General features: G+C 28.4%; 2 non-coding genes across 2 annotated transcripts; one reads left to right on the top strand and one right to left on the bottom strand.

The window, feature by feature from the left end:
- The first annotated feature begins 12,263 nt into the window (after positions 1–12,263).
- Positions 12,264–12,337, top strand: TRNAI-AAU (transfer RNA isoleucine (anticodon AAU)). The gene has a single exon. It is a non-coding gene; the product is annotated as a tRNA-Ile (tRNA).
- A 2,181-nt stretch (positions 12,338–14,518) lies between these two features.
- Positions 14,519–14,592, bottom strand: TRNAI-AAU (transfer RNA isoleucine (anticodon AAU)). Its single transcript has one exon. It is a non-coding gene; the product is annotated as a tRNA-Ile (tRNA).
- Between the last annotated feature and the right edge of the window lie 582 nt (positions 14,593–15,174).

The raw sequence follows: 15,174 nt of genomic DNA, 5'->3' as shown, positions 1-15,174 counted from the left end.
GTACACCTATGTATATAATATAATAATAAAATTTCGATTATTTATATTATACAAAGAATAACGGACATAAACTAGAGGCGTGTCGGCAGTAAAAAATAATGACGAACGATGAGCGGCATATTATAGTGTGTTGCTACGCGTGTCTAATATAGGTAGTCGCAGTGACGATATAATAGTTTTTGCGAAATTGTATAGTACCTAATTAATAGAGGAGTTTAATGATAGCCACGGGTTCATGGAGAACTGAATGACTGTGACTACTGACTAATAATATAGACTTAGCAATAGAGTAGAAGTAGTAATTATTACGTATTGAAGAGACATTCGTGAGAATTAGTGCAGTTGGTTGAGGACTAAAAGGCAGTTAGGGAATAGAAGGAAGAGTCAATTCAGTTAAGACAGTATTCTAATTAGTATTAAATTAAGGACAAATATAAATGATAAATATAGTATATATGGTTGAATCATTATTAAGTATATTATTATATAATATATCAACAATAAAAATAATAATTAAATAAGTTGAAACGTCGTTAAAATTTAACTGATCATAGAATTATTACTCATAAATCATAAGTCATAATTGATCTTATTGCACCAATGCAATAAAAATACTTCAATGAATAACTATTTAGTTTTACGTATCTAGAAGTGTTTATTTATTCGTATTATATATTGCTTTATTTTTTACAATATATTTTTTTTTGTTTCATATATTTGTACAAAACCAAATATATAACATTAATAAGGACATTTTTGTTTTTGTAAATAAGCCGCGAGTCATATGACGAGACTATATATATACATATATGTATATGGCAATATAGCGAACCGCTAAATGGCCATATCTGTTATATAAAATAAAATATTTACCCGTGTATTATTGCAGTCTAGTGGTTATAAGCAAATTCAGAACCATGTCGAGACCTCACAAAATAATAATTTATAACTTCGTAGTTCGTATCGACGTATCGATGAAATGAGGGAAAACGTTACAAGATTTAAATAATAAAAATATAATATACCTAATTACTAATACCTATTTATATTTTAATTGTATGCGGTATGCAAAATAGAAATACCTAACAAAAATACAAAATGGTTAGATGTTATTATATGTTATATACTAGATAATATTATATTATAATACGGTTAGGTTAGGTAATATATTAGGAAAAAAAGCAGAGTTGTTTATATGCATAATTAATTATTTATAACCATAAAAAAAAAGTAGCTGACATTACTGATACCACATTGGCAGTTGTAAATTATATAAACGATGTATGACGAATAAAGTTTATAATTTAATATTTTATTGTAAAATGCAAAATGTGAAGACAATATTTCACATCTCCCAAAGTTACATTGTACGGGATTTAATTTACTTATATTGTACGTAGCATAAATACCTACAGATAGTATGAATAAAACAAATTGTGTTAACGGTTACGTTCAACAAAATCACATGGAAGACTCCATTATATAATTTAAAAAATCCATTGTGGTGTAAAAAAAAAGTTAAATTTACAACGTCGTGAAAACAAATTTAATATATTTATTTAAAAATGCTTAGCACATTAAAATATAAGTTTAACTTTGTGCGAATATAATAAGCGAGAAAGTTATAAGGTGTAGCCTGTAGTGTAGGAGTGTAGGTACATGCAAAATGAATAAAAACGTTAGAATATTATATATTATATACATATACATACAGTGGCGCCGAACTAATTTTTTTTAGGTGTGGCAATGGACATTAATTTATACCCACCCATCTACCTCTATGTACGGTATGAAACCTAAGCCGTGGGGGGCAAAGCCCCCCCCCCCATAGACACTACAAATTTTTTAACTTAAAAAATATAATTTTCATAAATAAATATATTATTTACTGCATTTTTGCATTATTTCAGTAGGCTACCGCTTTATAAATGTACACCCAAAAAGTGGGGGCTACCCCCCTTTACAGCAATCAATTTTTTTTTGTAATCAACATTCATACATTTTATATTTGCAAACAAAGATTATATTGGTACAAATAAAAATTAAATATATAATTTAAAAAATGTGTAATAATAAAATATAATTAATATATACATTATAAAATGGAAAAAAAAACTGCAGTATTTTACCAACAGTGTTTTAGCTGCATGTTGTCTTATAACTATAATACTACCTACAAATATCGCTGACGATTGGGAAAAAGTATACATTTATCCCACGGGAATATCATCGTTTGCAGGCAACGAACTGCACGGATATAAGAATAATGTATGCATGTGTGAGACCGATAATATATAGGCCATAGGGCGAGAGGCAGTACCAGTTATATAGATAGGTACATACAATACTACGTACATACCTTGATTTAACGACCTTATACACAAAAAGAACCAATTGTCTGTATAGTTCAAACCGGCCCGTTTTTTTCCAAGTGTTTTATAGCCAATTACAGCGAAAGAACAAATTGAATATGTTAATTTTTTTTTATTGTTTTTCTTTTCTTTTTTTGAAACCAATGTATAGGTTTATACGTATTTTCCGGCCCATTACAGGGAATCGATTGAACTTACGACTTTTGTCCTTCGCGTTTAATAATAATAATATATACATTAGCGTGACATTTTAATTGACTCGGTTGAAATTGAACAGAGTTGCAGTATCCCCTCAGAGCTTATCCACACATATAGTTTTCCGGACGATTCCTTACAACTCTGCATCGAAAGTTTAATGCAAATTTAATTAAAAATTATTTTACCATTTCGAACTAATGATGTAATCTTTTAGCGAGTTTTAATGATACTATAATCGTTTTATTTTACATATATTATTGTTAATATATTTTTCAAGGATCACGTCTAACACAATATTTAACGATTTAACGATTTAACGATTTAATTGTTTTACGATAAAAGGAACAATAGATATTACGTATGTACATATGGAATTGATTTTGATTTGATTTTTCTGCGCAAATGGTTTTGAATCGTACTCCTTTCTTGCTTTTTGTGGTTGAATTTCAATAAAATAATTTTGAACAACTTTGAATTATTAAGTTTTTTTCTATCTTAATAATTGACTGATTGTAACATTTGTAACTGATTTGCTGTTTATACTTGACGATTACTAGGGACTTCAATGCAAAGTGCATCTTTTTTTGATTGATCATATAGACAATGCTTTCCAAGTATAAAATTCGTTTCATGTAACGAGTGTTTCAAAGCTAAACATTTTATTTTGCATATTTCGGCGTTTTTATGTTTTAAGAGTATTTTTAGCATTATTGGGTCATTTGTATGGTTTTTAATGCATATCGTTCAATATACTATACAAATTTAGTGTATTTATTAATATATATTTTATTATCTATGTTTAGAATGAATAATATTGCCCCAAAACATATTATGCGTGTCAACATCATAGCAGTATCAAGTATTATTTTTTCTAATTTTTTTTTTTAATAAAATAATAAATATATTTTAACAATAAATTCCAAGTTAAAATAACAAATTGTATAAAAAATAAATATAAATGGAATTTTTAAGATCATTTTTTGTGGTAAAATGCATTTTTTAAGGACATTTTTGGCTATTTTTTAGAGCATATTTGTATGGTTTTAAATGCATTTAAATCCGGGCCCTAATGATTACATATTTTATAAACTTCGTATTTATTGCATTTTTAACAGTACACGATTTTACAAAGTTTCATGCGATTTCAAACAACTTTTTTGAAAACATACATGTACTGCGATTGTAGTAATACTATCTATATTCTATACACAATGTTGACATTATTTTAGCCAAGTTTTTTTATTTTTTTTATTGAACGTTACAGCTTCGGCAGCATAGGCCATTAGCTTTGAGTTTTATACAATTATATACTTATAAATATTTACATAGAATAGGAAGAAAAAAAAACAGTTTATACAATATTAGTGACTTATTACTATTAATTATTATATGCTTGCTTCTAAATTAGTTAATAGGTTTATTTGTGTACTATGGAAAGTGTCAGAGATATAGATGGCTACACCACCGCTGGACCGAAGTGCATTTGTACGATTTTTATGGTATCCTGTATATGCTGGAACGTTTCCTATTGAATTGTCATTGAAATTGATTTCTTGTAAGCATAATATTTTTGGGTTGTGTTTTTGAATGATTAGTTGTAATTCGTTGTATTTTTGAGCCAAGTTATTAAATTGTACACCGAACAATAAATTTTGTTAAAACAAATCCAAATAAATTTGCATATGATATTCTTTTCTTTTAAATTCATGGTGTTGCGATGATGTGTATTTTTTTATTTAATTTTTTTTTAGTCAAAATTTATTTTAAAATTAACGAGTGAAAGTATTTCTGTTTTGCCTATATCGATTGATTGTGAAAGCTAAGTTTGAAATTTTTTTATGCATACTAATATACTATAGTAAATCTATGAGTTTAAAATGAATTTATTTTTTTTATTTTATTAATTATAAAATGTTTCAGCACATATTGTGCTATTACAACTATTTTTCTTTTTTTTTGTATATAATTTGTGGTATACGAATTTTGAAATTAGGTAATGAACTAATGACATAGATTATTAGTGCTATTAATGCTATTATATATGAATACAAATAAAAATAAAAATAAAAATATAAATAATGTTATGAGGTCTTGTATATTATATTAATTATTATAGTAATCTACATTTTCGGATGGCGAGTCTTCTCTGTCTGTTAGTAGAATTTCCTGGGATAGTCGAGGCCGCAGACGTCTGTTTAGAGTTTTTTCTCTAGTTTGTAATGTCGAGCATTGTCCAATTTTTTTAGTTTGGCATGGAATTTTTTAAACAGGGTTTTGATCCATGCGTTTATTAGGGGTATTCCCGTGTCATTATGGATCTGACGATTTTTCATGGACCATGGTGCTTTGAGGCATATCCTTAGGAATTTATTTAGTAAAATTTGGATTTTATTTATTTTAGTGGCGGAGGCAGCGGTCCATACAGCCCATACAGGACAGTCATAGGATATCATTGGTGTGATTATTGCGGTGTAAAGAAGGAGAGAAGATTTCATTTTAAAGGTTGATTTATGATTGATTAAGGGGTACAAGATTCTCATCCTGGCATATCTTTGTGTGAGTTTTTTGTTTTGTTTGTTCCATGTTAGTTTTTTATCGAGAAAAACACCAAGATATTTGACTGAATCATTTTTTCTATTCCATTGAATAATCTGATTGTTTATATTAATGTTTCTTGGATCGTTGTATCTTTTTAAGGTGAATATTTTAGCCACGCTTTTAGTTGGGTTTAGGTTCAGCTTCCATTTTTTGAACCAGGAGATGATTTCGTTTAATGAAGACTGTAGTTTTTCGATTGATAATTCTAATGCGCAATCTTGTGTGAGGATTTTCGTATCGTCCGCAAACACTGAAAATCAATTTAAAATTAGTATAATACCATATGTAGATAACAAAGCTATCATTAATTTATTCTTTAAACATCTTTGCATTGTTTTTAAATATAGTTTTTCTTTTTGAATTTTAATGTTATGTTCAATTAATATCTAAGTTACTGTGGTCAGTAATAAACAGGTATACCTACTTACCTTTTATATGAATATTTTTATTTAAATTTTAATAGTCTTTAGTTATATTTTAACTTTTATTAGTGCATCACCATCAATGCTATGAATATTTTCCTTCTTTCTATATGATCATCGTTATCATGTGTAGTAAATGGTTCTAATTGTCTTTGAAAGAAAGAAAAATGTGATCAATATTACCATATTATACAGCTATTCATATAGCAAATACCCTGTATTTTCATGGCATATTGCCGAGTTTAATATATAAGTACTACAGAGGGAATTTGGTTGCACCAACTTTATACATGGCGATTGTATCCTTATCGACTGTGTGTCTATATGAATTTCTTGAATTTTCTTCTATTACTCATCTGCGTCAGGATTAATTGTAGAATATTTTTATGAAATTTTTTGACCAAGAGGAATTAAATTTAAATCGGGATGTAATCGTATATAATCGTATTATTATTCATATATAGTGAAGTTATCTATCAACGGTTGTTTGTATTGGCATGCTACACCATTGTAGGTGACCATGTAATATTATTCGTTTTATTGTTATATATGACCATCCCCAAATGACTGCCTAATATAGTAATATAGATAGCTGAGGTGCAATCATATTATTGTATAATAAGCCTATCCTGTATTGTTACTCGTTTGTAATGCCTTTGGATATATAGGTATATAAGAATGTTTATGGCGGCCCCGTTTAAAATATGTCAGAGTACAGATCGAGTACAATAATATACAAATATACCTAATACAGCCATTAATATATTTAAACCACACGTGGACTGTAATTTTACTTATAATCAATTATTCGTTTCTCTTAGTGTCACAATCGATTCACTCGACTCACTATTATTTTTTTTAGACGTTTTAATTCCAGGGTTCTTATTACAATGTAAAAATAGTAGCTATAGATAAACATGCCATATAGAATAATTTCTTTAAGTTATTTTTAAGCGGTTATGACACGTATCTGTCGTAAATATTACGTAAAATATATAAGATGCAAAGGTTTTTTTTTATAGGAATAGAACATTATTTCAACTCCGTTTTTCGTTTAATTTCATCTATATAAAGCTGTCGACTGGTTCTTTACTGTAGATGTTGTAAAGTAGTTTTCAAAAAATGTTTCATTAATTGAGCCGTTGTGAATTACTTGTATCATGAGGATATGAGTTAAAATTGCCAGAATAGTTCTTATTTTGGCGCCAAATAATTTTTCTGTCGTGAGCCTGTTTTTTATTGCGTATTCGAAGCAAGTTCCAAAGAGCAGGGGGGTTGAGCTATAATTGTTATAAGAAAGGTGTCATTTTATTTAATAAAATAAAAATGTATTCGGAAAAGACAGTGTAAAATGATATGTAGTGAGAACAAGAGACTCTTATTGGTACGTTCCTTACTGAAATTGATATATCCGGTAGCATGGGGTAGTGGGTTATTCTTACTTACTATACGAATATAAGGCACCACTAAGGCCGCACGTGTATTAGTTAATTAACTAATTTATAATATAAAGTGTCTTCGTCTTTCTATAAGTTAATGAAGTGATTTAAGTAACTGAAGATGCGTAAACAGTCGTATACATTTCGAAATCCGTTTGTGTTTGCTTAGCCTCTCTTCATAACACACGTGTGCACTAATAATAAGGTGCCTCCAAAAATATGTATCATATATCCGGTAGACTTCTAGCAAATTTGCATAATGTTAGGTTCGAAAAAAAATTATTCAGATAAAAATAAGCTGATTGTTTATTTGATTATCTATATCTAGATAGTTAAATTGTACTGTATCTTTCATCTTTATCTATATCTTACTATTTTACCAATTATCTTTTATATTTTAGAATACATCATAAAACACCGGTAAACAGTAAATTATTATTTATTGAATTTCATGTACAAATATCGGAACATGATTATAATATAATACATTATTTATATAACCAGTTATGTTGTAATTTCAAATCTACTTCATTTTAATTTCCCCCGAGGCCTATGGCAAAATATGCAAATTGTGGATACCTACGATTAACCATTAGAATCAAATCATTAGTAAATAATATTATAATTTTGTACCTAAATAATGGCGAAGACGGTGTATTCAAATATGTTGTTAGGTACCTAGCTATATTGCCTATCGGCTATTTATGATTGCATAATCAGAGTAATAATTTACAAAGCAAGGCTTTTTTGAAACAATAACATTTTCATATTACATTTTTAATAATTTTAAGTATTAAACGAGCTTACTTAAATTAAATTATAGAATTTTCTGAATTCATTGAATAACAGTCGAGATATCGTTGCAATTTATCTTTATATAAATAGATACTATAATATTATATAAATTAAAAGCCAATTACAAATTACAATTAATAATTACCAAAATCTTTATAATTGATGTTGTTACTTTGGTTGATTGTTATTAATGATAATGAACTCGGAGATAAAATACAATATTAATCGACTTAGAAATAAAAAAGTTCTATAAAACTAAAATATAATATCTAATATTATGTAGAATAAATATATATTTAAAAAAATCATTGAAAAGCAAATTTTATAATAATAAACGTAATATGTATACATATTTATAACATTTTATTTTATTTATGTAAGCATAATAGAGTATAAAAATAGATATTGAAAAAGGTTTACGTACCCGCAATGCGTTGTCTCCGTCTTGTTCTTATATTGACGTATAAAATACCAATTTTAAGTTTAGAATAATCCATTCAACATTTTTTTTTTAAATATTACAACGACTGCATTTATTATCAAATTTAAATCAAATTCAAATCTCTTTTTAGATTTTTAGATTTTAATTTTGAAAAAATGGACATGATCATTTTAAGATAGGGTATTTTTTGGAAATATTAAAATAAAACGCTCACAACTTGATTCAAAATTGAAACATAAAAAAACCCTAATTGTAGTCCCGGATAAAATTCTTAATTTTAAGTTGATTCAATTATTTCTAACATTAAAAATAACAAAGTTGATTGGATTATTTGTATAATTTGGTATGGTATTTCGCGTTACTATATAAGACATGGACAACAATGCGGGTATGTCGACTTTTTCTTAAGTACCCACCTATTTCTTACTTTTATAGAGCATTGAGTATAGGTATATAACGAAAGGGTTGTTACGTACTTTCGCCGCGACAGACGAAAACGATATTTTTTAGAAACTAATGAATTGTAATGTTTCCCAAAAAGGCTTCCGGGTATAGTGAGTACCTATACCATTACCATATAGTGAAAACGAATATTCCCGGTTTCTATAGGGATGGCAGCCTTATAGTGTTGTTCGAACTCTGAACCGATATAGTTAAGTGGAAGTATCGTTCTGAATGGTAAAATTTGTTATAGTGGCAAATTTATTACCTAGTTTATAATATTATTTCGTGGGAATTATTGTAATGTAGGATAACGCGTCATGTCCATGTATGATTGTCGTGTCGCATGCAATTCACCCAACTATTTAATACAATACGGCATTATGGCTGTTACTGATTTTCTGTTATATGCTTACACTCTCGTATTGTTTTACTTAACTGATATTAATTGATTAAATAACAATAAAGTTATTATGAATGTGTTGTTAGGTTGTTTTATTCATGCAATACATTGAACAATAATTAATTTAAATATAGAATAAATTATACGTCATGGCGTCATGAATTAGTGTAATGCTAATTTTTTTCCAATGTGGTTAGATCCCCCCCCCCCATACACACAAAAAAAAATCAAATTATGTGAGTATAATATTATATGGCTAATATGACTTTTCGGCAAATTCGTGTTGCAAAGCCATACAGCATGACACATTCCAAAGTTCTATACTTACGCGTGGCTTTTCTTGTGTTGGACATCATAACTCAAGGCGCACAATTGAGCGTACAACAAGAGCGTGACAATTGATATATTGAAAAATAAAACTTTTACCAGCACGAATGATGTTTAAAAATAAAAACAATAAAATTCTTAATTGTCAAAAGTCGGCGAAAAGTGAAATCGGCCTTTTCAGACACAGATTTATTTGTCGTTTCTGGTGCCTGTGTGTTCAATGTTTTATCTATATAGCTTGTTGTATAGGTACCTACATAATATTTGCTCGGAAAGTCGGAAATTGTTTTGTTCATTTTTTCCGCTATACCTACGTTTTATAAATATAACAATTTTATGTTATAATGTTATTTATTATACAGTAAATATACTGCTTCGGTGCTCCAAAAAATTATTTTTCTCGTTTTCGATACTTCCAAGTACCAAGCGCCATTATACAATAATGGGACCAGCCAAAACAATGTAGTATTGTGTTGCGAATATTATATATATAATAAATTGTGCTTGAGGCCGAATCATCAAGCTATTTTCCAGGGTAAGCATTTTCTCGCCTTTATTAATATATATACGTAATAATGTAGGTTTATTTATTCAATTGCTACGTACAGTATAATATAATACAATTTTAAAATATATACCTACATTATATACATAATAAAAATACGTATATTAAAATATTATATTATACTAATTTAGTTTAGTGGAGTATACATGGAAGGAATGGAAGGGGGGTTGAACACCTCTAAAAGTTGTGAACATCTTTGGAAAAATACATACCTACAATTAATGTACTATACTGTATAGTCGATTAGGTATAATACATAATATATATATATATATATATATTTGAATTTAACCTCCCAGACTCAATTCACTCCTCTCTATAGTATCATAGCCAAGGAGGGCACTTGCCAAAAAACAATATATTATACATAATATCGAAGCTTTTGAGAAAATGGTATGGAATTTTAACATACTAATCCATAAAATTCAACAACATAGCTTCATTAGAATTTAGATTTAAATTTCCCAAATATGTACTTATTTTATAACAAACAGAATTCGGTACAAATAATGATGTGCTTGAAAATAATGAGTCAGTTCATGATTTGGTCTGTTTAGATGATCATACAAAATTATCAACAGGTGAGAATAATGTTTAGATTTATATATAAGTCAGTATTCATTATTTCATTATATTGTATTACTTTTTTTTTTTTTTTTTTTTATTTAGAAATACGCCTCAACTACCAGGGTTATTGGCGTTTAAGATATACATGTATTACTTTTATAAGAAGATAAAAGTTTGAAAAATTATGATCTAGTATTCTTATTAATAAATAGTAATAATATTTGAACTAAAAATTATATGTCGTGTTTACAACACATATTGATAAATGATAATGTTGATTTAATGATATTAATATACCTAGTTATATTAATTAATACATTATTCTATAAATCTATATGCCTTACAATGATATTAATACTTTGCTAAGTTAAATGTATGGGTACCATAGTTGTTAAACATATAATTGTAGTCGTAAAAAAATATAGGCGTGTAGTCACATTTTATAAACAAAAGGGCCATAAAGTAATAAGTGATAATCAGGTATTCTAGCATTGCAAAAATTAAATTAAAAAAATTATGGGCTCCCCCCCCCCCAAAAAAAAAAAAAATCTGGCTACGACACTGCTCCTCAGCAGCATTTAAAAATTTTATGTACGCTAGCAGGTACGTCAATGTAAATATAATAGGTACTAAGTACCTATCTAATATAGTAATAATACTAAATACTGAATAAATTAAATTAAACTTAAAAATATAGTAGTCGTAGGTACCTATATCTACCTAATTATGAATATACATATCATAATATATTATTGTTTGATATGGACGATTAGGTATTGATTAGGAAACGCGATATATAAACACCAGACAATCTAATAAAAAATTAATAATTTTAGTTCATTTCAGTAGTAATGTAGTTAATAGTTATTAGGTACTTGGGTATTAGGTACAGGGGGAAGTAATTTGTAATGAACTAACACTAGTCAAAATGAACCTCTGTTCGATTTTAATTATAGGTAGGTACAATGAATTGTGTTAGTTAAAAAAAACATACATCCATTACATCCGGGCCATCCGGCCATCTGGGAAATTTGCGTTTCTGCCTCTTTTAACCATGCCTAAAATGTGTGCCTATAATATTATAGTGGTTCCCAACCTATGGTCGGCGGACCACCGGTGGTCCGTGAGACCTCGTGAGGTGGTCTACGAGCCATACCTACAAAATTAAAAAATTTGTATTGTGTTAAATTGTTAATAAATGTAAAATTTTTACCTAATTAAAGTATTTAGTAGTATACGGAACATAATAATTATTGTTTTGTAATTCTTTACGTCAATGAGTAATTAGTAATTTATTATATAGAAACTATCTAATATTTAATTTATTTATATAAAACAATTATTAGCATTTTCTTTTTTAAAATATGAATATTTTTGGGCAGATTCGCCTTTATTTTCTAACCGATTTTCGTAACAATTTGTCTATTGTCATAGAAACGCAAATCAACAACAAAAATAAAACAATTAACTCAATTCCTAACAACTACATGTAACATGTTTGCATGTAAAATTACTACTTGATAATTTTTATCTGCTCAAAAACATATATATATGATCCCTCAATTTTCCTGCAGTGGAAAAATATCAAGTAGGATGGTAGATTAGGATTTTTTATTTGTATAATCTGTTGGGTATTATCGGTATTCTAATATTTTTGTTCTATTTGGTATGGAATATCGATTCCCCACCACTCAGGCCCATTAGCTCAGTTGGTTAGAGCGTCGTGCTAATAACGCGAAGGTCGTGGGTTCGATCCCCCCATGGGCCAAATATTTTTTTCTTTTTTTATCATTTGAATGTGGATGAATAGAGTTGTTTATTATTTTTTAGTTATTACAATATTATTTATACAATGTAAATTACAATTTCTAAAAGAAAAACTATATCAATAATTGATTAAAAAAAAGACTGCTCTGATACACATTAAAGGTCACGTACTCACGTGGGTCACTGCGTAATATATGACGTGTTTAATTACTTTAATTTTAAGTCAATGATATAAAATCGTTGTATACGAAAAAGATTCTGATCGATGACCAGTGGCGGGTTTAAGGGAGGGGCTATGGGGGCATTAGGCCCCCTTGGGACTAGGCTATTTATTTTTCTAAAACAAGTATTATGATACACCTATCAATAACTATTATATAATATCATAATTGAAGAATATAGTCTCAACTTTCAACAGATAATATTATAATAATATCATTGGAAGATCTTCAAAAGTTAAAAAAAGAAACTTGGAATTAATAATGTAATATAAACAGTGGTGCACATTCAAAAATGAACAGTGGTAAAATATTGGCTTTTAGTCTAATGGCTAAGTCTATATATGCATATAGTATTTAATAATTTTTTTATACATAGTAGAATTGTTACATTGTGGATATTTTTGGGGCTTGGAGACAACCACCTTTTAAAAAATCAGGGGTAGCAACTGCTACCCTTGAACCCTCCAGTGTGCGCCACTGGAGGCACATATTTATATATAAATATAAATATTTATATTATACAAATATTTGTTTAAATAAACAGTTCATTTTTGTTATTAGGTAATTAATATTACTTACTTTTATAAATGGTTTCAGATGAAAATTGATAACAATATAACTATTTAAAACATGTTGTTATTGTGAAACAAATACATTAAAAAATATGATTTTCATATTAGTAAACACATATTTTTTTTTTGTTATGGTTAAGGCTTCGACAATTGAGGTCATTAGCCTGGGGAACTGTAAGGGAAGGAACTGTAAGGTTTTAACTCGTGGGTTTTTGGCAGAATTTTGAATGGGCACCCGTGGGTTTCTGACATGCCCGGTTTGGGGGCAGCGGCCTCTCTCTCCAGACATCGCGAAATGCCCAAAGAGCGATGCCGCCCGTGACCGAGATTCGAACCGTCGTAACCTCGTAACCGTCGAACCGTCGCAACCGACGCCTTAGTCCGCTCGGCCACTCCATCCCCTAAACACATATTATGTTAATTAAAATTTTATATAGATTTAAAATACAACTATTTAAATTCTTGAGCCTCAATTAGCCCCCCCCCCCTTTGCTGAGTGATAAAAACCCACTCCTGGCCATGACGGTCTTAGGCCTATATTACTAATTATATTTTATAATGTTATTTCATTAATGGAATTTATCTTACCATTAGTAATACAGTAGGTTGAATTAATGTTAGTCCACAGAACAGTATATATTACATTATTTGAAAACATTATTGTGAGTATAAAATATAATAATATATACAGCTTTCAAGGTACTCACGAATAATATTTTTAAATTATGAAAAAATAACTAAAACTATTTAGTTATTCTTATTTCTCAGTTTAAACATCTAATATCGTCTAAATTTTAACTTTAAATATCTATAAAAAAAATTAAAAACTGTGTGAATATTTTTGAGATTTGTTGTTTACAGTATGAACACTATGGCCTTAATATGAGAAGCCGTGCTGTAAATTTTCAATCCTCAGCTAAAAAATTGAACCTTAATCGTGCATAATATTATATTATATGATAACTAATTTAAGTACCTATATTTAATATTTTTGAACTGCCAATTATATTTTAAGTGCTAGTATCATACTATCATGTCCAGGCTTTTTTTTTTTGTTAAATATATTTTATTGGTAGAGCTGGTGTGCAACTGACACGATATTGCATTCGGATAAAAAAATAAATAAATATCACTCGAGTACCGATACTGGTATAATTAGAACTGTTTATTTTGGATGAGTGCCACAATTTGAAAATAAATTGAACGGTTTAAAAATAATAATACTTAATGTTATAGTACTATCTATCATTTTTTATTTTTGTTTTTGTGAAGTATTCAAAATGTAAATTGGTCTAGTAAGTAGGTAGGTAGGTAGACTCTATAATATAAAAGTTGTTAAAACATATGATTATTGTTATGAAATCTTAATTGAAACATAAAAAAATAGTTTGGCTCATGGGGGGATCGAATCCACGACCTTCGCATTATTAGCACGACGCTCTAACCAACTGAGCTAATGGGCCGGATGAATTCGAAGTTATGATTTTTGCCGGGTTGACGAAGACGATATAATAATAAATTATTGTTTATATAGGTAGTTGATTTTATCGAATACCTACAGAGGCTTACCTCGGAAACGGAGACGGAATAGATAATTATTGATATATTATAATGTTCATCATCGTTACATTTAAAGTAACTAGGTAATAATGTATTTATATGTTTTTTGATTATAATTTAAAATAGACGTAGGTTACGGTTATAGGTATGCATAGTAGATAGTAATGAATAATATTATTTTACAAGACGTATTATAATAATACATAAATAATAATAATATAAAAACAAAACAAAATCTGGGCGTATTACCAGGCACCAGCAGATATAATTATTGTAACGGGTTAGGTAAAAATAAGTAAAAATTAATAATTAACAGTTTATGAATATCGAATCGGTTAAATAATAATCCTACAAAAAAAAAAAAATAAATATTGGAAACACTTATAACAGGGGTCTTCAACCCGCGGCCCGCGATCACATTTTAAATTTAGCATGTTCATTTTATAATTCAATAAAATTATAACAGTTAAGCTATCGCTATCGGA

This window comes from Diuraphis noxia, unplaced genomic scaffold (genome assembly GCF_037042655.1).
Source record: "Diuraphis noxia isolate RWA-SAM2 unplaced genomic scaffold, SU_Dnox_SAM2 contig0004, whole genome shotgun sequence".
Taxonomy (NCBI): Eukaryota; Metazoa; Arthropoda; class Insecta; order Hemiptera; family Aphididae; genus Diuraphis; species Diuraphis noxia.
Note: the sequence above shows the minus strand (reverse complement) of the source record. Positions and strands in the feature narration are given on the sequence as shown.